Source organism: Halyomorpha halys, unplaced genomic scaffold, assembly GCF_000696795.3.
Source record: "Halyomorpha halys isolate HHAL.00 unplaced genomic scaffold, Hhal_1.1 Scaffold320.1, whole genome shotgun sequence".
In the NCBI taxonomy this organism is placed as follows: domain Eukaryota; kingdom Metazoa; phylum Arthropoda; class Insecta; order Hemiptera; family Pentatomidae; genus Halyomorpha; species Halyomorpha halys.
Genome location: NW_027116715.1, coordinates 15,365 through 40,187, shown reverse-complemented (window position 1 = coordinate 40,187; position 24,823 = coordinate 15,365).

The window sequence follows — 24,823 nt, the reverse complement described above, 5'->3', positions numbered from 1 at the left end:
AGAGCTTTCATCCCACTTGGCCTGCCATTTTTCTAATATTTGTAGTTTAAGGGGTGTACTGAGTTCTGATGGGGTAAGAACGGCAGTCCCTCGGCCAGGGAGCGCGAGTGCCTCTCTGGCAGCTTTGTCTGCAAGCTCGTTACCAACATTCCATCATGTTTTTATGCTGGTAGAATCTATTCCGTGACATGCGATGTAAGTGGTAGATAATAAAAAATCATATTAATAGTACTACATAACCTAGAACCTCAACATTCGTTCTTGACGTTTTATCAGAAGCTTTTTAATTTAATTATCTAGACATATAATCTCTTGATGAATATATATTTGTGCAATTTTAAATAAAAAATAAACTGCTAACATGATAATTAGCAAGATTTGAAACGGTATATTTCACTTAATCGATATAATACTTGAATATACAATCTTAAACAAGAGTTATTGAATCGAAAATTTGGGGAATTTACTTAATTAAAACACGGGGAGCACAAATAATCTCTGTTGACAGTTCTAAAACAAATAAATAATTAAAACGGATGTGTGATGCAGCACAAGCGCCCTTTGATTTGTGCCCAAAATCCGAAACTCATCCATACGCTTGCGTGTATCCTCGAAATTTTGTATGGCAAACGTGTGGAGGCTCATTCATAGCTGATTAGCTTTCCCATTGCTCTGTAGTGCAAAAAATTGCCAATTTTCCAACTTTATTTGAACACCCACGAAAATAATCACACTGGACTTCATGGAAGATACTACCATTTTGTATTGCATATTTAGTTAATGAAGAAATGTTAGATCTGAAGAATTCGTAACAAGGTGAAACTAGGTTTATTTTTATTATTTTTTTTTTTTACTCATACGCTAAAAGATTAATAAATTATTTGTTCTTAAAAGATTATTTTATATGTTTAGTATATCCTCATAACTATTATCGTTTAGATAAGAAACTCAGTTCAACATTATTATTATAATTTTTTGTGTTGAAATATTAAATAGCATCAAGTGAGTAACTCAACTCCGAACCCAGGCAGAGGGAGTGAGAGGAAGATGAAGGACAAGTGAGATCTCACTACTCATTTAGAGTAAAATTTGATCATCGCATATTTACCCACCAGTTCATCTTACCAATTAAAATTGTATTCTTTATAACTATAAATTTCATCTAGTCCATTTTTAAAATTTATTAACTACTACTAAGCAGAATAGTAATATATTTATAATCAAAAATTAAAAGGCTTCCATTTTATTTACATTGCTTAGTTTAGTTTATCCCCTTAATTATAATGTTTTACCAGCAATAGCAATCTATTAGTTAATTCTGATGAGATCTATAGGGATTATCAGAATTAAAACAATTGGCTAAGTTATTCATTTGTTGCCTCTATGTCTTTCATTCACTGTTCCTATTTCTTTACATAGCTGTGTAAAACTGAAGTAAAGTTCAATATCTAGGATTTGGAACCAAAAACAATCATACCAATTATCACATTCATACCAAGATTATAAAATAAATAAAAATAATAAGGAGAAAACAATGTTTAATGTGTATATATATATATATATATATATATTGATACATATTGTACAAGAGCCAGAAAGAAAAAAAGGCTTTTCACCCCAAAAAGTTATTTCACCCCAATTTTTTATTACTTTAATGAAAACTATGTATTATTACTAGTCAAGATTGATGATTCTGCCAAACATAAGTAGGGGAAATAAAAAATGGCGGCTGTTATAATTAATGCGGTCAAAATGTTAAAATAAAAAAATTTTCATTCGCCACACCTATACTTAATTATCAATAGTTGGAGTTCTATCTATGGGCAGATTCTCCACACGTCTATATCATGCCAATGTATAACTAACATCAAACTTACTCGTTGTATATATTTAAATACAATTGTAACTATTAATAAATTAATTATAAAAAAGATGATTTTTAGTACTTAGTAAGTGGCATTTTACCTAATTAAAATTAATTTGTTATAGATATATGATGTTGCATTAAATGAAATAGTAATATTTTATAAGTTTCAGCTATTTTTATTTTATTTTACAGCTATATTTACTATTTTTAAATATCTAAAAAATGTCACAAGTTGTTTTATTTGTTTAAAAAAAAAAATTTAGTGACTTTTTTTTTAGTAAAAATAAAATTTTGATGATATGTATAGCTAATCTACCAAAAAGAAACATCGATCTTTTCGAGATAAGAAAAGTTCATGTGTCAAAGCAGGTTAGTTAACAGTCTAATTATTTTTAACCGAATAGGTAAAAGTAAAACAACAATCTAAGCTAGTTTTTCTCTTTTTTAAGAATAATTCTCTTATATTTAAATAATAAAAAATAAAATTGATATTTTCTTTTGTCTTACATTATCTCTAGACTCATATGTTATCTGAAGGAACTGCCATTTCCACATCCTGGAAGCTTTATCATATAATAAAATATAATGAAATAAATTTTTGAGATATTATTACATTTTCTAGTTGTAACTATTTGATTGAAGGCCATTTATCATGATTGCCCTGGATCCGCGACAGTAGCTGCTTCTCGCTTAGTAAATTTTAAAAAATTCCTCTGCCAGTCTAAATTCGAAACCACTTATTTAGTCATTTTATATTATTTTATTGTTTGTTTTTTTTGCTTGATTATTTTTAACAGATTTGAATGAAACATGTTTTAGTGATGTTGGGTTAAAAAAACATTACACACATACCCAAGAATGAGGAGTTGAGAAAAAATATGTTTATATAATTTTAGATATTTTTTTTTATATAATCGTTTTTTGCCTTTGCTATGTATGTATTTAAAAGTTATTATACACTAGCATATTTTTTAATTATAAAAAAAAAGTCAGTCTTGGAACCGCTTGACAAAACAGAAACTTCTAGAAATGAAGTACTGCTTAAAACATTTATAATTAATGATTTTATTTTACAAAAAAACGATAACACTTTCATTTAATTATAATTATTAAATAATCTTTTCAGTATCTTTTCTATTACCAACCACACTTACAGTGTACAATTCCGATTATTAGTTTTCAAGATATTGTAATTAAAATGTTTAAAAAATATTTATCATTTTATTTCCGGCCTCATATTCTTTACTATTCACTTCTTTATTTCGGTGTAGCGAATAGAACAGAGTAGAATATTGAACTATAGGTCATTAAAAAGAGGATAAAATAATAAACATTTCTCTCACTTACAGTATACAGCTATGATTTATAGCTTTCAAGATGTTTTAATCTAAATAAAAAAATCATCAAGCGTTATCATTTCAAGCGTTTCCTTGCGTCACGAAATCAATTTACACCTATAATTTTTTTTCATGAGTTGTAGAACGTCGGTCTTCAAGTTTTACTTCAAAATAATATTACTGATTGCATTAAATGAATTTTAATGCTTAAAAAGTTTCAAAAACTAGACACTTGTTCTAGACAAAATATAAAAATTGTTTGAAGAAAAATAAAGTTAGATTTACTTTTAGAATCTTTAAAAGGCCCTAAATAAGAGTTTTAAAGAAATAAAAAAATTGAAATTTTTGAAATGATATGAAAGATTTTGTTTTCTACCGATGTCTAGCGTTCACAAATCCTCAGGATTTCATCCAAATTCAACGTTACAAGAACTGCCTGGCCAGGCTTCAACCCATATCTCTACATTTTATGCTTGCATAAGGAAGAAAAAGTAGTTTCTAAGAAATAAGAACTACTCTAACGTTTTATTTTATACCTTCGGAGCTAGTAAACTGTTAAAGTAAGGTTAGTTTGTGCCATTTCTTGAAGCTTATAGCATCCTGAACCAGTATTTAGATATGTGATGGGTGTAGTCGTGTTTAGGTTTTCGAAAAAAAATCTTATTTTTCATTTTCTATTAAACTAGTATTTATCAGTTTTTGGGGTTACAAAAAACAACCATAAAAAAGATTATATACGTCGCTTCCCCTCTTCTCCCCACAAAAAAAATTAATTATTAATATAGTTAAAAAGTATTTAAAATCATCAAAATTGAAATACGTTTCTGGTAAAGTTCGCAAATAAAATTTTTTTTAGTAAAAACTAGTGAGATTTGTTTTTAGCGTTCTTAAAAACCAAAATACCAATTTTTATAAAAATGTTTTACTTTGTCCACTTTGCTTTATCTGTCTGTCCCGAGTTTTTCAAGTAGACGCATATTTAAAAATAACTACCAAACTTTTTCTCTATAAACTGTTCAGGTAATATGTTTTACCATAATATAAAAAATTGCTAAAATTATATACAATATACTTTTCCTAGGTTTCTAGAGTGTTTTGGATTGGAACCTCGGGCATGAGAATTATTTTTCCAAATTGTATTACAAAACAAAGTTGCTTCAAAATCGTATCCTCCCCATGTTAGCCATTTATTTTGTTGTTAAGCAATTAATGCAGAGAAAATGTAGTAGTAGAAACGAACAAATTATTCATAGAAGTACATAAATAATTAGAATTTACGAACCAGAAACTTAGATTCAGACTTCTATCAATGGATTTTTAGATACTAAATGGCCTTGAATCTCACTGGAGTTTTATTTAACTATTCTCCAGTCTGAATTATGTCGTATTCCCCAATTTCTTACTTATTTAATCATTAATTCGTGCATTTCCTAGTCCTGAACATTTCACATCTATTTCAGCTGCGGCATTTCATCGTTCATTTACCGGGTGCAGGTCACACAGTTGTAAATTTTCCATTCGACTCATCTTTCTTCGAACCCTATATCATACGTAATATTCTATTTTTGAAAACTAACAGACAGATCTTCCTTTAACGTAACCGTTTCACATCCCCAAAGAACAGGAGAAAGAAAAATAGTTTTTCAGATTCTTCAGGCTTCAGGGCAGTAGACGGTATGAGTTATATTCGACAGAGAATAGCTTTATATATAAAATAAAAATCGGGTTGGTTTTTACTATTTAAAAAAAAGAAATGAAGACTGAAGAAAGGTAAAAAATATGAACAAACAATTTTTATTTTTGTTTTGCCATAAAAATTCATATTTTAGGATTTCTCGTGGTTCCAACAATGAGAATTTTTTTTTGTAACACAATTAAAGCTAATTTAGATTTTTTTTTTTAAATTTCGTCATTACAGACCTGTGAGAATATTTATATTAGGATAAAACCTAGCTAATATTAAAGGTAATTTATTTATACATTGACAAGCCGATTTTTATTAAAATTGGGTTTTAGAGAAAATCGATTATGTAAAGTGGTTTTTCCAGTCAATCGATTTTATCGAAAAATTTTCTGACACATCGCAGGAATATGACCGCTTTAAACTCCGCTCCATACATAAGCAAATTTAGAAATAATGAATTTCTATTAAACAGTAGTATAGATCATGATGAGGAATGATAAGGACAGTTAACATTAACATTAGGGAAGGCACTTCATAGAATGATATATAAATAAGTAATTAATAATAATAAACATATTTTGATTATAGAAGAAAACATTTCACCCAAAATTTATATAAAAAGTTATTTGCAATTTGGAAAAAAAAAAAAGTAAATAGATTAAAGCCATTAATTTTAAGTTATTTAAATGATGAAAGAAAAACGATAATACAGCTAGTGTAGTAAGATATATGCAGAATTGTAAGTAATAAAAACTTTAGCAGAGAAAAAAAATCCAAAATAAACGAATTTTAGCTATTCAGGAAAAAAATTGATAAATTAAAATTTAATGAAATATATACATGAAAATAATTAATAGATTATGATGACACCTACAGAGACCGTTTAGCGAGTCATGGCTATTTAGACGTAAGGGAACTCAAAACCTATATTTCCGTCATAATTGAGAATTCAAACTTTTTTACGATTGCAATACTTTTCCTTACTTTTTATTCCACATATTGGTGGTAGGTACGTGAATGTAAAATTGAATGAAACGACTTTGAACTGAGCTGTAGCAGTTGTTACATCTGAAATTAACACATTTCTATTGAGCGTATCCACTTAGTACGCTGCCTATGAAGTTATTTTCCACTAAAAACAACATTTAAAATTCGCAACAAAAGAGAAGAGAAAATGAGTTTTTATAAGGAGTATAGAGGGAATATCGAGGCGAATGGTGGACAATGGAGTGACCCATTTGGGGCCTTTGTGGCTCAGCCAGTGAAAGCCACGGGACTGACAATTAGAGGACCTCTGGCTTCAATGCTAATGTCATGTCCCCTGTCTCCAGCGCTAATCTAGAACAATACTCTAGGAAATTGTGTATTTAGATTTCAATATTTTAGATATCAAGTATTTTTATAACTAATTACGAGCAGGACTTATAATTAGAAGATATAGTGACTTTCAAAAAGATAGATGATCTTAATGGCTCATGTAAGTCGACGTTTCGGCCTAGTATGATGAATTGATATTACTAGAAACTGAAGTGAGAAACATCATTAGAGATTGTGCATAATAATTGTGAACAGGGAATCATCCCAGTATTTTTAGTTTTTATAAGTAAGTTGAAAAAAATCTTCTTTATTGAATACAATAGTTCCTAGAAAATAAATGATCAAAATGAGCGTAACCTACAGTTTAAAAAAAAAAAAATATGCCTAAAAATACTTTTAAATTGGAATAAAAAATAATCTTGCAAAAAATAAATAAAAAACAATGTTGGATTTTTTTTATTTTATTTATTTATTGCAATTTACAACTATATTTACATAAAAACACATTAAGTAAATTTGATGTAATATAAAAATGGAGTGATACAGGCATGTAAAGAAAGTACCTATTGGTCACACACTACGTTGTGAATTTTGAAAATTTTATATTTAGAATTTATTTGTCTGCATATGTATATATTTTTTTTTATTGCATAAATATATTATCTATTGTATTGAGATACCCCCTTATACAATACAATTTTCTTCATACTAATTTTACATAATTACTCTATTTTATAATGATGAGAAGATTGTTAACCAATAAGTTGATAAAACTTATTTGATAGTGCCAACGTTTCGGCCAGAATTTCTTGCCTTAATCAGGGCTAAAAGAATGATTAAAGTAAATAATTGTAGAAAATGAAAATTAATAAAAATAAATTGATGAAAGAAGTCAAAAATTATTAAAAACTCTCATATATTCTATTTCACATTTTAGTAAATCAAACCGATGGGGAAGAAAAGGCCAAAACATTATTGAATTAAAATAAAATACGTAACATTGAACAGAATGAAATACTTATCATTGATTTGTAATTACATAAATAAATGTTTGGTTCTTTTTGTGTGTATATCTATGGGTTAGGTTTTAGTGTAATTTCCTATTTCTGTGATTAGGGGGTTTAATGAGTAGGGGTAAGACTGGAAGAAATTAGTTGTCAGTTTATATATGTAATCTTGTATGGGGTCAATGTTTAAGGCAGAGTGCATTTTAGATATTTTATTGTAGTATGAATAATTATTATTAGTTCTGAAGCATTTTTTTTTAATATTTGTATTTTTTTATGTTTGTTGGTCCATATAGGTTGGCATGAGTTCAGACGGAGATCAATTTATTTCTATTGGATAAATTAGATTTTTTATCAAAGTATAATATTTAATATGATAAATTTTTTATAAAACTTTCCTTGCATTTTCCAATTTAGGATTGATGTAGTGGTGAAATAATAGTTTGCTGTCTAAAGTGACTCCTAACTGTTTCGACAAAAGGGCAGGGGTATTATTTAAAACAAAGGTCGATGGAAGTGTAGGCCTTCGTTTCGTAAAGATGATGGCTTTTGTTTTATTAATATTTAAAACTAATTCCTATTTGTTTAGGTTATTAGGGTTTTTTTTTGGCATGAAGAGGTGTTAATTGATGTGTCATCTGCAAAAAGGGCCATATTATCCTTTTTAAATTTTGTGTAGCCATTTACTAAGATTGTGTACCTATTGACAATAAAATGTCATGTAAATACAATGTTATCTTTACGCGGGAATCTCGAATATGTAAAAATATTTTTTGAAACTCCATCTAGAAAAAGTGTTTTAAAAAAGATCTTTGTTCTCAACTTCGTTTACTACGAGTTTTATTGAGTTTGAAAATCAGAATTTTTTTTTTCTTCTATCACAGGGGTAAGGAAAGTAGTTTATTTACGTTTCGATTTATAATTTGATGTTATGAAAATCCAAAATGAACTGATCGTGAAACCTAAGTTCTTTTCACTCGTGGTTTGAGCAATAAAAAAATCAGATTTTCATTACATTGTTGAAGGATTAAATCGAAGTTAACTCATTATTCACCGAACAATTTTTTTATATCTTTCAATTGTTTAAAAAATATTTTTTTGGAACCTTCATGATTTTTTTTTTATGTTGCTAAATACCGTTTTTATCAAGTGCATATACAAATTTCTACTAAAAATTCATAAAAGGTGTATTTAAAAAACAAAATAAATATTTAGAAAATCAGCTCGTCTAGTTTGGTCCAAAACTGAAGGGAAGTTGAGAATTATATATACACACTTAGTTTTGTGGTACCGCAAAAACCACAAAAAGATAAAGATGTTTTTTAATTCTGTAAAATTCAAAGGGAAATCAGCGAATTCCAGGAAAAGACCAGAAAATTGTTGCGGTCAGAGAATAATTAATAATAAAACATGTCCAAGTGCATATCAGGGTAAATCTTCCTCACTGTTTCTATTAATTTCATAATTACCCATAATTAAATGTTTCCAGATCAATAATTCGTCGTTTGGGAATAAAATTTAAACTGGACTAGACGTTCTAGAATATAGCATGGCCAGGAAAATGTATTCGTTACTGAGTCAGGAATCGTTTAAGATATTATTTGATAACATTTTAGTTCTATTTTTTAAATAATCTTCTACATCCGTTCAGTTTTGAGCCAAACTAGACTAGCTGATTTTCAAAATATATATATATTTTTTTTAATACATCTTGATTGAACTCTTTCAGAGGATATGTAAAGATAGTTTTTTAAAGGCAATGCCAACGTCAGAGCTAAGAGAATTATAGAATATTTTATTGAGAATTTATTATTCTATATATCGAAAAATACCTTTAGATATTAGCATGTTGATAGCTATTCTGCCACAAAGTCATTAGATTACGTAAAAGTGTGAGGCGGTATGATAACGTTTCAGCGATCATGTAACGACCATATCAAGTTTAATTGTTCTCTTGTCGCTTATTCATATTATCATATAATATTATATAAGCTGTTGACAGTACATAACAATATATTTTGAGGTTTACACAGTGACAGTAACTTCTTTGAAGCATTCATTTACATGTACTTTATTAGAAGCTTAGAATATATCTTATAAAAACGTGGAATAAACTTCACATTATGATAAAATTCATATGGATTAAGATATTGTTGAAGGTGATATGTCTCAAGTTAAAATATAGTTATAAATTCTGGCAAAGTTTTGGCTTCTTTTGGGATAAAACATGCAATTAATATAATATTTTAATTATAATAATGAATGATCCCAAATCAATATAGCTATGATCAAAATTAAATTTTCCATAAGAAGATATATTAGTCATTCAAATCTTTAATTAGAATATGGAAATACACGTTTTCAGTTATTAGTTCAACTATATTTATTTTGTTTTCGAATTTACAAACAGACTAAAAAAAATAAAATAAAATAGCTTAAGGCATTAGTCATATTTAAAAAAAAAAATGAAAGAAAGAATTCTTTCCATCAATTTATTATGTTAACATTTAAACCACAGAGCGATTATTTTTGAATTTCTGAATATATTTTTGGTTTCAAGTAAAAAATTTATTTCATCCCAGGGATTGACATACAATAAGTAAAGCTGTCATGCCAGTCTTTCACTAGTAGCCTCAATTGGTGAGCAAGGTAAGCCACTGCCACATTTATTGATTCATTGAACAATTATGATCATCTTAACCTTATAATTATAAGGTATAAATTGTAAACGAATTCCTTCAGGGGATAGATTTATATTTTTTGCACATTATGGTCCCAACACATGACCCTGAGTTAGTTGTGCAACCCTATATACTATCAAGATGGTTATTACTTAATGGCATATCTTCATTCATGTTTTAAAATTATTTGTACTTGTTTACTGATTAATGTCACCGGTATAATGTGGTAGGTATGTAGTATAGCTTCGCCTATACATAAATATTACATAAAATAAAACATAAGATCTGATTATAAAAGGTATAAAAAGATTGTCAAAATCTAAAACTTCGTACACGTCAGATTCATGATTAAGTTTATTATTAAAAATAGTAACTATACTTGTTAGCATCTGAATAGAATATTTCAAAAATATCTCAATCAATAAAGTTATTATCTCGTGTTAGTGCAATACTTTTTTTTAATACACTTTCATAAGCCGTTTAAGTACCATAATTTAAACGTTTATATCATTCATGTATACAATGCGTGAACATTAAGACATAGTACAAGATCTCACCCCAATTTTTAATTACTGTAATGAAAACTATGTATAATAACTAGTCAAAAATGATGAGTCAGCCAAGTATAGGTAGGGGGAATAAAAAATGGCGGCTGTTTCAAAACCTTAAAAAAAAACATTAATTTTTCATTCGGAGTTCTATGTCTTGAAAACACTAGAAAATTTAAAAGAACATTATTTAAAGAAGAGTAAATTTGCTGAAATATTAGCCCTAAACGAGCTATTTATGTTCAATAGTTCTCGAGATATAGCTTTTTAGAAAGCAAAAATTCTTAAAAATCTTCTGAAAGATTAGTAGTTAGTTAATTTATTTTGAGAAACCTATATCTCAGGAACTATGTGACATACCGAAGTCTATTAGCACTCAAATTAAATCTAGTTTAATGAACTATAAAGAAGTTTATGGCCTTTACCTTCGTAGAAATAGTAGTTTTCAAGATATTTGCTAAAATAATTTGATTTATAGTTGTTCGGACTGTAAGTTTGATTTATGAAAAACTTCATTTAAGAAACTATTGGACGTACAGATGTCTGCCAGCGCTCAAATTAAAGCTGGTCAAATTTACTACAAAATAGTTAATAATGTTTATCTTTGTAGGAGTGGTAGTTTTTATCAATTTTGACTATTAATTATACATAGTTTTCATTAAAGTAATAAAAAATTGGGGTGAGATTTTCTCTTCTTGGGCTCTTGTACTATTGAATACTACACTTATTCTTACAAATAAGAAGGATATAAACGTTTAAACCATGGTACTTAAACGGCTTATGAAAGTGTATTAAAAAAAAATATATATATAATCTGTATCAAATTAGATTTAATATTCATTAGTATTGTTTTCTAGGTATTAAAATATCATTGCTCAAGCGACGTTACCTCGTAAATTCTGTTAAAAAAATAATGAATCTGAAGGAATACAAATCGGTTATTTAGCCGAGATATCTCTGGATTAACTGATTATGTTTAAAACATTAAAATGATGTGGTCAATTTTCGGAGGTACCAGAATTTTTTTTTTAGTTTGCAGTGTCCAATAAAGTTATATATAACAACGGATAAAGCTTATTCACATTAAAATAGCTTAACGGGACTTAAATGCCCAATTTCCAAAGCATCTTCCTCTAAAGTACTTTTACAGTTATTTGAAATAACAACTCCATTTTACTTTGTTAACAGAAAAAAAAGATGTTTAAATTTGAATATTTATGGTTAAATAAAGAGGAAAAAGATGAGAAAGAAAGACAGCAGTTTAGGCATTAAAAAATCGGAAACTACCAAGCTTACCCGATCTCTCTAAAGATCACCCTCACAATCATAAGGGTTTTGTTATATTTTGTTAAACTGTTGTATTCTTGACTAGATTTCTTATTCATTATTTCTACTTAGAGAAATCTTAAAATAAGATTTTTCATTGCAACAGAAAATTAATAATTAATTAATTGAAATTTTTGTCTAACGGCACATTTACATTTATGATCATATTTAATTACCATACATAAAGACCTTAATGTTCCCTATGTAACCGATCTAGCCCGAACCAGATATCACTCCTTCCATTATAAACTCTCTAACCACTCAAACCCCCTAGTTTCTAATCTTGCATCCTCTTCCATTCCTGATAATCCTCCGAGGCGCCTGAAAAGAAGATGGCCACGAGACCAGCTAATGTAAAGTGTCATTAGAGTGATACCAATGGGTAGTTTTCTGCACGCCTGTAACACTCCAATTTAACTTATTTCTGTTTTACTAAATGTATCATAATGTACTGTAATGTATTGTAAATAGCAATAAATAAATATTTAAATATATATATAGATATATATTTAATTACAAATATTTAAATACTTCACGCTTGAACAACAAAAAATATGTTCTAATCAAAAATTCATTTACATAAACTTACACAATACATTAAATAGTTGCAGTAGGTTTCAAGGCCGGACCGTGCCTTCACCGCAAAGCAGTTGTTTTGAAGAATTCACTCAATTCCAGGATCAAGGCAATTTTTACTTACGATTTAAATTTAAAATTCCTTCTTCTCTGCGTTGACATACAGAAGGAATCCTGAATAAGGCAGTAGCTTCTCATAAATAGGTTAAGACGTTTCCAGTCAAAACATCAGAAGAAAAATACGTCGAAAAACAGGAAAAAGGAGAAAGGAGGATAGGAAAAATAAAGGAGAGAAAATTCTAAATGTGTCTAGGGAAGGTCTGTCAGCGTGGTAAAGATAGGAGTCAGTTGAAGGTGAGCAAATATTTTCTTAGCACTGTCTCTTTATGTAACTTGTTTGCGAGACCTGCCTTCCTTTACAAAGAGATCTCAATTTTTTTGCTTTGAGTCTACGAGAGAGTATTTATACTAAACTTGGAGTCTGTTCAAGCAATTATGTTCCGTCTTTTCGTTAGGGTACACATATATGGTATTTATTTTTAATAAAAGTAATGTAAAACTGGCGTGAAAGGTAAAGAGGCATTTGCAGCTAAGTTCGTCTTGGAGTTACTTTAGCAACTTGCAGGTGCAAGTCTCCTAAAGCTCGATTCAGGGCGCGTTGCCTTTTATTTAGTCATGGTTACAAGGAATCAAAATTTGTCTAAGCATCCACTGAAATCACATAGAATCGCTCCCCTATCAGAACTTTCTTAAATCGGTAATACCAAATCAAGTCCTAGGCAGGTAAGAAGGGGTGTTTTGGTGGCTGCGGAAATTTTGCGGTGCCGAAACTATGGTGAATACATCCAAAAATGTTTTTACTGAATTCTGTCACAATGTTCTAGAAGGATTTTGTTACTGGCGGATAGATTTCCACAGTTCACTATTACATTGCACTCCACCTCTTTGAGTCCACCATCTCCGCAAAACGCCCTTTCAAGATTAAAAAAAAGGATATAAATAATTTAAAATTATTAATAAAATCCTAGTCGCTGTAGGTTCCTTAATTGTTAAATTACTGTAAATTTTTGATGTTTGAGTGTTGTAAATGATTTTTTGATATCGATTCATGTCTATTCCAGGTAAAAGGGTAGCTTTATAGGATTTTTATTTATATTTAAATTCCTAAAAATGTTATGAAATTTACCTAAGATTTGTCTTCAATATTCTCATAAGCCTGGCTATTGTTAGCACGCTGTACAAAGTATAAAATGTAAATTAAAAAAAAAACATTAGCTCAATTTTACATTATTTGGACAATATGATGGATGTAAGAGAATTTATTATGGAAATCATTTGTATCGCAAACTTTGCATATCTGAAGATAAGATTTCGTAAATATATTTTAGCTAGTCCTTGGTAATATGTGAACTAATCCTTAAAGAAGGTTCTCATTTAGCGAAGCCAGAATGCTGTTAGAAAGGTGATTGGCTGAGACAAGAGAGCTAGATTCGATGACTATCTGTTAGTTTTATTGCTCCAGTGCGAGATATAAAGTTGCCTGCCGGTCCAGTTACAGTCTCCAATTACTCTCCAGTTCCAAGGGGAGCAATCAAATCGGTTTGTTACCTTTTAGTGCTGCCAGGTCCTAGGGTACTTATCTCAAGAGTGCAGGGCTTGCGAAAGACTGGAAGGGGCTTGCTTAGCAAAATCGTGTGAGAGGAATGAGTGGCAATGTTTTACAATGAATGCTTTGGTGAAATGATTTTATATGTAAGATAATGATTGTTGGGCTATAAATTGAAACAAGATTAATATCGACCTCATCTTCGCTTTACGAATTTTCAAGAATCGAGTGAGTTAATATTCAAAACAAAAATATATTAAAAAAAAATAAATAAAAAAGTTATTAATATATATATATATTTATAACTTCTTTCTTGACTATTGTCAGATATATATTATTATAGGTCTTGAGGATCAGCCAATAATACAATTTTATCTAGGCGACGTTTCGCAACTTTATTGTTTGAATAGCTCTACAAAAAAAACAGTTTTTTATAAGAAATAATTTCTCCTAATATTCATTATGAAACTATATGTAAATAGTATAATTTAAAATTAATAACTACTACAATTAAAACATTACTTACAATTGTATATTATAGTTTGTTCTAAATTGCTGTGATCCGACTAACTCTAGGTTTGTGCCAGAACTGAACAGGACTGAAATCCTGAATTGGATTGATGCATATTTTTGTGGGTCTTGAGGATCAGTCAATAAGTCATCTATGAAGAGGCGAGGTTTTCACAGCTTTATTGTTTGCTTAGTCATGCCCTATAATGAAAAGAATAGTTTCTTAGAACAAAGAGTTTCTTCAATTAATAAATATTAACATAGAGGAGATGGTTGGGGTGCGGTTTGAAAATAACACAATTAAATTTTTAAAAACTTATTAAATAGTGCAAACTTTTCGGCCAGAATTTCCAGCCTTCATCAGGGCAAACAAAAAAGAACAAGAAAACAACCAGTGAATAAAAAAAATAAAAAGGAAAATATATACAGAATGATCAACGTAAATAATTGTACATAATGCAAATTAATAAAAATGAAGTAATGGAAAATAAAACGTATATAAATGAAATTAGTATGAATGTGATCAATTATACCTATTGTCCAACAATGGCAGATTGTAATATTTATCAATAAAATAGTTTTGAATATAGATAATTAAATATATAAGTAAAATAACATAATTAAGGAAATAAATATATGAAGTTATATAATGCAAAGAAATAATTAAATAAGAATATAGAATACAGAAACAAGTTAAGTTAGATAAAACAAGTGATTAGAAAATATGACAATAATAATATGTGGTCAACATAACTAATAACTTGGATGAGGAAAATAGTGAGAAGGAAAAGGGGCCAAAAAATAAAGATAAAAAAAAAGATAATAAAACATAGAACTCACCCTCTTGTAAGTGATAGGAAATCTAAGTGAACTCAGCAGTGCGTGCGGTAAGACTCCAAGTTAAAAAATACGTTACAAAGATGATGAAGGTTAGTATACGTTACAAGTTGTTTTTCTAGGTAAAATATAAGAAATTAAAATAATTTTTAAAGTTGAAAAAAACATAAAAATGGTAACGTATACTATAAATACGTAGACGTGAACATGAATACGACGTAAACATAATTATGAAGTATAATTTGAGATTAAAAACTATAAATATAGTAATGTTTAGTAGATACATTGTATGTAGTAGAATACACCTTAATAGACAATTGTAAGAATACAATTGTCTATTACGGTGGTACTCTACATTGCTGTAATACAACTAACTCGAAGTTTGTGCTAGATTTGATGAATGAAGTGAAATGGAGGAAGGTAAATTTGGGTTTTTCAAAATATTTTTAATACCTAACTGTTCTTTCTAGCAGGTAATCATTCTATTATTTCTAGTTTTTATTTATATTTAGTGTTGTTAATTATGTCTTCTGTGTTTATGAGGTTGGAGTAACATCAATTGAAATTTTGTACATCTGATTTTTTATTGAGAGCCCGATTCTTACTCTATTTTTCTATAATGATCATTTCCTTTGAATTTCGCTTGAATTCTTGTCCTGTTTCTCTGAAATGTGTTTTTCGATTTCATGGGCTTTTTAAATATTTCTCTATCTTAAAGTCTCTCCTTCCCGTTTTAAGCTAATATTTCAAAAGTGATATAGATCCCTTGCTCTCTGGGGGTTTAGCGGGGCGGATCCGGGGGGGAAGGATTGCTTTTTTTTTTGTGTTACGATCTCCTCTTGTGCTGACCAAACTCCCAAAATTAGGTCTAGTCTTATATTACGTTTAGAAAAATTGCATAGAACGAGTATAGAAGTATTCAAAAATAAAATACTAGATAAATCGAGCAACATTGGAAAAGCTGCAGTTTGTTCAAGGTCTTTTTAGTTTTTGTTATAGAGCTACGAATACATTAGTTATATTAAAATAGTACAAAAATATATCCTCCTTTAGAGATACTGTTCTGAAGTTCTAAAATAAGGTTTTCAACAGTTCTCTTGACATGTTATTTTATACACTACATTAGATTGAGTCTATATACCTTCTACCTGCTTGGAAGAACAGTGAAGTTGTGGAAAAAACAAATTTACCTTTCTCTAAGTAAGTAAAAAACACCTGATGATAGGTTGTGAAGAAACCATCAATTGGGGGCACTTCAATGACTTAAGTTAAAAGTTCCCGTGGCCATCTTCTTTTCAATGACCCCGTAGGGATATTGGAAATAGATTTGAAAAAAAACTTACTAAGTAGTGAGTTGGGAATTAAAGGTAGTGTATCTATTTTGGGCCAAATCTGCTGAAAATTTATGGATGATTTCATTATTATATTTTAAGTATTTTTGATTGGATACAAGAGGGATAGAATGGTTTTATTGGAGACATAAAGATCAACTCCACAAGTCCAAACAGAGCTTATTATCGTTATCCAAATGAGCCTTTTGTGAATAATAGGAAGCTTAAACTGTCTGGAAGTGTTGTTAATGTCGGAATCGAGGAGCAATTTCCTGTTTTTCAAGTCTAGTATTGTAAGTTAGTCGCGTGTCCAAATGTAGTTCTTGGTTGGGGATTTGTTCGATAGGGGTGAGTGGAATATTATTAGAGAGTACTGTAAAGCTAAAAGTCATAGGGTTAAGACTGAGACGGATTTTAATTTAATTGGGTGGATTTAAAAAGTGATTTGATGGATTTATTTTTTATTTCTCTCATTTTTAAATTTCTGTTATAGCTCATTATCCATTATTTGCATGATAGTGAAACAAATGGTTCTTAACTTGAGCAAAAGGTTTTTTCGTTTGATAGGATTTAAAAACCTAACTCCAAAACCAAAGTCCGAGCCCCTCTGCGTCACAATAATTTGATTTCTGTTCTATCGGCCGTGGAACGACACAGGAGTCGGTAGACCCCTCTGGTTGGGCCCCTCTCTAGGCATTTAACTATTTAGAAGTAGGGAGGAAAACTTTCAGGCTGAGTGAACAAACCTTTCTGGCATAACCTAAACAGTCCCCCATAGATCAAGAAATATTATTTCGTTAGTAAGTAACGATCTGCAGATCATTCTTGAATTTTTCATTTGTGTTTTAGTTTTTTGTTTGGAATATCAAACATCAGACCAGTGAAGCTAGCAAATATATTTTAATTTTGCTACGGGTATTTCCCATACAGTTTACAGCAGAGTCGTTAGATATCAGTTGGTATCTTTTTGTACAAACATTATTAGCGATAATAATGAGTATTTTACGTAAAGCATGTTCTCTTCGAAATCCTTTTTAACTTCACTACACCTTTCATATTTAATTGTTGTGGTGAATACTAGTCATTGTTGAAAATATAACGATTGTTTTTAGCCTCAGGAGGAAACAAATTTCCCCCGTTCAAGGAATATTTAGTATAAATAGATTTTTAATAGATACTGTATTTTTTTCTTGATTGACCTTCGTTCTAAAATAATCAACGTGACCTAGGAATATAGATTAGAAACTGTTTTCTCGAAGCTGTATATTTCCAGAACGGAATAATAATTAAAAAATGGCCGAGGGGTAAGGTATAGTACCTATCGCGTTCTCACAGGAGTTACATCAACGAAAGGTCGGGAGGTCTCTCAGAATAATCATAATAAAGCGAAAAAATCCAACTTTCACAAAGGTTGCCTATAAATAAAGGTACTATCAGTTGCCTCAGGTCGTGGAGAGGTTGCCTGATTAATAGCAGTCCATATTGGACACAGTAATAAACCTGTAAGTTATCTCTTGATAGTTAGAAACTACCAATTTTCTAAAAGAGTTTTATACAGTAATAATTTATTTCTGGATATAAATAGAAGATTAATAAAGTTGGAGACTCCCAAATTGCTGTAAACAATTAACTAGTCAACATTTCGCAAATTCGTGTATAATCAGGATGGAAGTATCATAGACAAATGTACATCAACTAAACGGAGGACATCTCACATCAACAATTTAGACGTCATGGGGGTTGAACGGTACAAAAAATAAAATAGCCATATGAAGAAATCCTGTGCCTTGGGTTCATGTTATAATATATAAATCTTTGAAAAAAAATTTATGAAATAATATTTTACTAATTTTTTTGTTGTTTCCTTATTGGATAAGGTACTAAATTTGGTAGGGCAGCGACGGTGGAGCTGTTTCAAGCAAGAATGAAAAAGGAGTATGAGGTGTAACAACCTCGTTGAAAAACCTGGGTTTCGCTGGCCCGGCTGACAGTACCCAGTAAGGGTCCCTTCCTAGGGTTACAGGACTGGTCCTCCAGGCTGGAGGTTGAGCAGAGGGGTCAGCTGCTTCTCCCAAAAAATCTTTTTGTGGCTGTGAAACATCGAGAAAATTGCCTCGTATTTGGACAGTCCCGTACTCTTAATTTAATAGAATGTTCCTTCTTTATTTGGGGATGGAGCATTAAAATTACGCCTACTATAAGACTATCCAACTATCACGTTCATCACTGCACTACACGAGATATGATGGTTAGGCTCTGTAATCATAGAGAAGAAAAGTCATACGATATACCATAGCTGCCACCTGAACCAGCTTATCTGAGTGAAAATATGAGGGTGCGTATCAACGATTTCAAAGCTATTAATTATCGTTAATGCATGCTGAAAATTAGGGGAAGATTTAAAAACTACCCCATGGTTTCAAATCATGGACCGACAAAGTGACAGATGAGTAGAAGAGGGTGACTTCTATCATGAATTAAAAAGATCACTTGCAGAATGTTCACGCCATGAAGTGAAGATAGTTTAGTGGAAGATAGAACCACAGTAATTATGGCATCAAATGAACACCAAAGGAGGCCCTGGAAAAATAAGATTAACATTATTATATAATGATCAAGACCAGAGGTTTGGATTGTTTGAAATTGAGGCATACAAGAGAATGATAGAAAAGCACTGAGCTCGCCAAACAGTCGAGATTTATAAAGATGAAAGACGAGAAGGAAAGTGTGTGCACAGTAAAAAAAAGAGAAAAATATTTTGAGAACATGAAAGAAATTGAAGACTTGAGAAGTCAGGCTGACACTAGAGCCTTCTACGGGAGTGTAAATAGCAAAGCAAGGGATTTAAACGGAGAAACAATGCTTCTCAAGGAGAGAAGAGATCTCTGAATACTAATAAAGAAACCATCATTGATACGTAGGTTAGCCACTTTAGGATTGTTCTAGGAGTTCTGAGGACTCAAATATGGATGGTGGAACACCTGGTCTGCGCAATGCCATAGAGTTTATTAAAACAAAGTATGAAGATGAACTTTGTGATGCGATCCTAAATTAATAGGTTGATTGATATGATCAAACATCATAGCTACATACTTTACAAAGGCTGTGGTTAATGAGTTACTCAAAGCCATCCGTGCCCTACTCCATTGAATTTGGATAAACAAGACAATTCCAGAGGAATTGTGCACAAGTATCCTCATCCCTCTCCATAAAGGGGAATTTTGACGCTTTAATGATGTTTGACAGAAAAAAATTAAGAAGGTTGCTTCGCCCTGTAAAGTATAGCAACTACTTTAGATTAAGGCAGAATACAGAGTTTTAATAAATCTACGTTCGTCACAATATACAAGATTTTCAAGACTGCGGTGGTTTGGACATGTCCCAAGAATAGACTCACCCTTAATAAAATTATTATATTGTAATTCGGAAGAAAAAAGGATGAGAGTACGACCGCAACTGAGATGGACAGATGATGTTGAAGCCGATGCACAGATATTTCTGGTAACAAGAGCTCCGCGGACCCTTGCGCAAGATAGAGATGAATTGGGCTTTGTCTTGATGCGGCGAAGATCCATATCTAGTTGTTGTGCCTGTGGTCATGATTATTAAAAATGACTACCAAATTTGCTGGTACAAAAATTTATATTTTCATATCCTATCTATTTCCTTACTTATGGGGTAATTATCTGTCAGCCGGATCTGAATCGGTTCCTTGGAGTTAGTAGCACAGTGCCTTACCGCTGAGCCACGCCGCTCCCCAAACTATATACATGATAGATGCTAGATGGACTCATGGACTACGTTTGTTATGAATATAATCTTTAATGAAGGTATATTTTTTTTCTAGGACTGTTATCCGTGACGCAGTTCTGAGAAGATTGCAAGTTCACTATTGTTAAAATGCTGCATTAACGATTAAGTAATCTTTTTATTACACTATGTGATAATATCATAATACTTACTATTCATTCCTTGACCAACAGGAAGTAAGGTAACAGATATAAATAAGATTGTTTTTCTTTTCTCTTATTGTTTCTCTTCATTTTTCACCAAGCTTTTTATTATTTTATTTAATGAATATATGCATACGTGTGGGAATGTATTATTTTATTTTTTTTATATTATCATGGGTTTCAACAAAATATTTACATATATTTTACTAAGATTTACAATTATATTTTAAAAATGACAATAGATATTATTTAACTCTAGTCGTTCTTTCAGCCGCTAAAAATTAGTATACGAAAGATGTCCGAAGTGATGAAATAGTTTCTGATCATCCAATTAGACAAGGTTCGTGTCAGACCTGGCGCAGGTCAGATAAAACCGAAACATCTTAAATAAATAAATTTTTACCACTTCAACACATGACGGGTCAGGGATGGAAGTACTTTGTAAGGAAGTACTGTAACTAGAAAAAAGATTATGTAAGGAGGTTATTTGGTGAGGATCATGTCCGACCGTCTAACTTTTTACCTAATTAAGAGTGCTTACTTAATGAGGCTGGGTGGAAGTGCTCCCGAACACACAGGGCTTTGTGGCTACAGTGAAACAGAAAATAATATTCTGCCACTGCAGGATTCGAATCTAGATTCTTAGGTTTAGTAGCACAATATCTTACCAATGAGCTAACCAGCTAGGATTATAGGGAGGGGATATTTTAGGACAAGATGTATAAAATATAAAAATTATATATTTATAATCTTAATATTTTCTTGAGACTGTTAATTCTTTAATAAATAACTCAAACACTATCCAATTGTAGTCTCAAAACTTTATTTATTTTATTCGTCCAACGTTTCGGCCAATCCGGCCATCTTCAGGGACATCTACTCAATACCACTTTGCAAACATATAATTTAAAACACTCTAAAACTTCATTCAGGCTATTCGGTCCAGGTCAAAAACATTTATATCTAATTAGTTATTTTAAATAATTAACTAATTAGATATAAATGTTTTTGACCTGGGCAGAATAGCCTGAATGAAGTTTTAGAGTGTTTCAAATTATATGTTTGCAAAGTGGTATTGAGTAGATGTCCCTGAAGATGGCCGGAACGTTGGACGAATAAAAGAAATAAAGTTTTGGGACTATAATTGGATAGTATTTGAGTTATTTATTAAATAAAAATTATAATTAATTTTTATATTTAATAAAAAACAAACGGGAAAAATTTAAAGAAGATTTAAGACAATTTGATGTAAATCAAACGAATTCAGAAAAGTAGGCATTCGGACCTCAGTTTTTGGGTTAAGGAGAGGCGCGCTTGGGTTGAATTTGAAATTCATAGCTGAGCGTGGGTGTCGAAGGCTAGCCAGTACAAAGGCAACGGCGTTTAATCAAGCGACATAAATTAGCCGCGGGGATTTATTTCTGTTGTATATCTCTTTTTTTATTTATCTCTCTTGTTAATTATCTACAACAACAACAACAGTGCAAATTATGGGATGTGTGGTGGAACTTTTATCTTGTCATGTAACGGCCTTACTTTGAAAAAGAACAACTGAGATAAGATGGTCTCTGTTGAAAAATATAGGTGTTTTGGTTGGATTGTGATCAAATTCACTAATTACTGCTTAATAACATAAGTATGATATGTGTAATATTTCAATTTGCAGTGCATAGGTTATATATTTTTGTTGTGAATTTGTCTGTACCAATAATATACATTTTCATTCTTATAAACCCAAAAATATAGATAAATTCCAATCTAATTAAGAAATATTACAGCACAGAATTGTGTATTTATTATATTTAATTATAACATTTAATTCATATTCCTATGTCAAAGGTATTGGTGGTTAACCTCACAGTCTTAGAAACTACCAATGTATAATCTGTAAAAATTATAATTCCAATGATAATTTTGGCCTATATAAATATTGTCATAAAATTTAATTACAATATAAATTTAAGATGTGATCAGATCTTAAATAGGTTTTATTCTAAAACATAAAATATTCACTTACAACCTTAGATTTATGCTTAACTTTAACTTTAACTTAACTGTTTCGGGACTAAAAATAATGTTACAAGTTTTCGTTTAGTCTCAAAGTTAGTTCTTGGTTCATAACTAGTTTATTCCGAGAATGACGTTTTGGTAAATGCTGAACTAGGAAATTTCCAAACAAATTTTATTTTTACATTGAGTAAAAAATATTTTTTAATGAAATTTATTTAAGATGAATGTAAATTTGTTGACATTTAAAGGCAAAATATTTTTAACAATTTTAATTAAGAAACAAAATGCTTACACAATGTGTTTCGGCTAATTTGTGTTTTGAGCTTACCCCAAATGTGCAACTGAAATCTCTGTTTCTGAGGATAGCGTATTAGCCGACACGTAGAACATTTTGTTTATTAATTAAAATTATTTGTTTCGTTTTTTTGATTGTTTTTATCTTAATTCAGACAATAATTTTCGGAAATTTTATAAAATAGTGATATTTATTTCGAAAATGTTTTACAAAAATACTGTTTTATAACTATTGATTTCTATCGGAGGTGGGAAATATTGAAAAAAAAAAAAAAGGAATAGAAAAATTAAGAACTTGCCTTTCCCGGAAAAAAAGTTTTTTTGGCATGCAGGTAGTAATCATAAATAAATTCTATTGCAATTATTATTAAATATTTAAAAATCAACAAAATAAACTTTTTTATATATGTGTTAAACCCGTTCATATGTTTTTCAAAACATAAGGTAAGTGATTGTACGAGTTAAGACTTGGCTTTTTTTTTCTTTTTTTTTATAAAAAATTATTTTTGTTTAAACATTGCATCATTAAAGTGTTAAATCAATTTATCATTTATCTAATTTTAACTAAGTATTAACCAGCTCTCAAATTTTAATTCAAGCTGTTTTGTAAAATAATTAATTTATTTTTGGACGTAAAAGATTTCATAACAGAACAATTTTTTACAATCCCTATAAATTATTTAAGCTATTTTGAAGAAGGAGTGAAGTCTGTGTAAGATGTGCGTGTCTTGTGAAAATGGCTGTTTCGTGTTAGTAATATGTTCTTGTTGGGTAAGAAAGATTGGTGTACATAATGTAGTGAAACAAGATGCGAGAATTGATCCCTGATGTACTCCGAACATGATTTTGTAAAAGATATTTCTTTTCGGGATTTGGAAATATGTTATATAAACATAATAAGCCGAAAATGCAATGTTTACAAAGTAGACCAATGTATAATAAATTCTAAGGAATTCTTGGCTTACACCAAAAGATTACTGGAAAGATGTATGAAGAATATAAATTAATTTGTTATCACTGACAGCTAACTAAACAAAATAGATAAAAATGAATATTTTTTTATTTTATACACATTTTACGTTATTGTTTTTTTTTCCAAAGAAACAAAAACAAAATGTCTAAATAAATATAAATATTGTAACTTTCAATACACACAATATATTAATTAATTTTATATAGTTAATAGAAATATAGGCATTATTCAGAAATAATTTTAAAATACCTTACATTTCTAGAAAATACAGCACACTGATCAATTGAATTAGTATATCCAAAGGAACCAACGAACATTTATAAATTTTATTTTATTAGCTATATTCTTTTTTTTGAAAACAAATATTCAATCAATATTTAATTATGAAATCGAGAAACATGAAGTGAAAAATTATTAAAAAAATTATCATTATAGCTCATAAAATTCTGGTTTGTTCCTTATTTCATTTCTGGATACTGACAAACGAATAATAAAATGAAATTTTGTTAATATGTTTATTGCATATAAATAGATTTTTTAACTCACTTATTATTTGTTTATACTTAACCTTTCTTTTCCATTTCAACAAATCTAAATTTAGCCGTAGGCGTTTTTCTTGTTGTTTGTCAAAGAATATGTTAAGCTGTTAAGAAAGGCCTTGCAAATTTCTATAAATAGCTAACTGAAAGTAAAAATACGTGAATCATCTACCCATAAGTAGGAAACTGCAATAATAAATCATACCATAAAAAATATTCTAAAATCGCTTGTTCTGACGTTTACGAGACAGGAATATAGTTATTACTGTTTTATTTTAAATATATGTACCGTAAAACAGAACCCTGTTTTATGTATAAATACAAAATAAACAAGAGATTTCATTTAATCGCAGCATTAAACAAATTCATGTCTCGTAAATGTTAGAGCAATTTAAGAATGTTGTTTTGGATTAAGTTAAATTATATA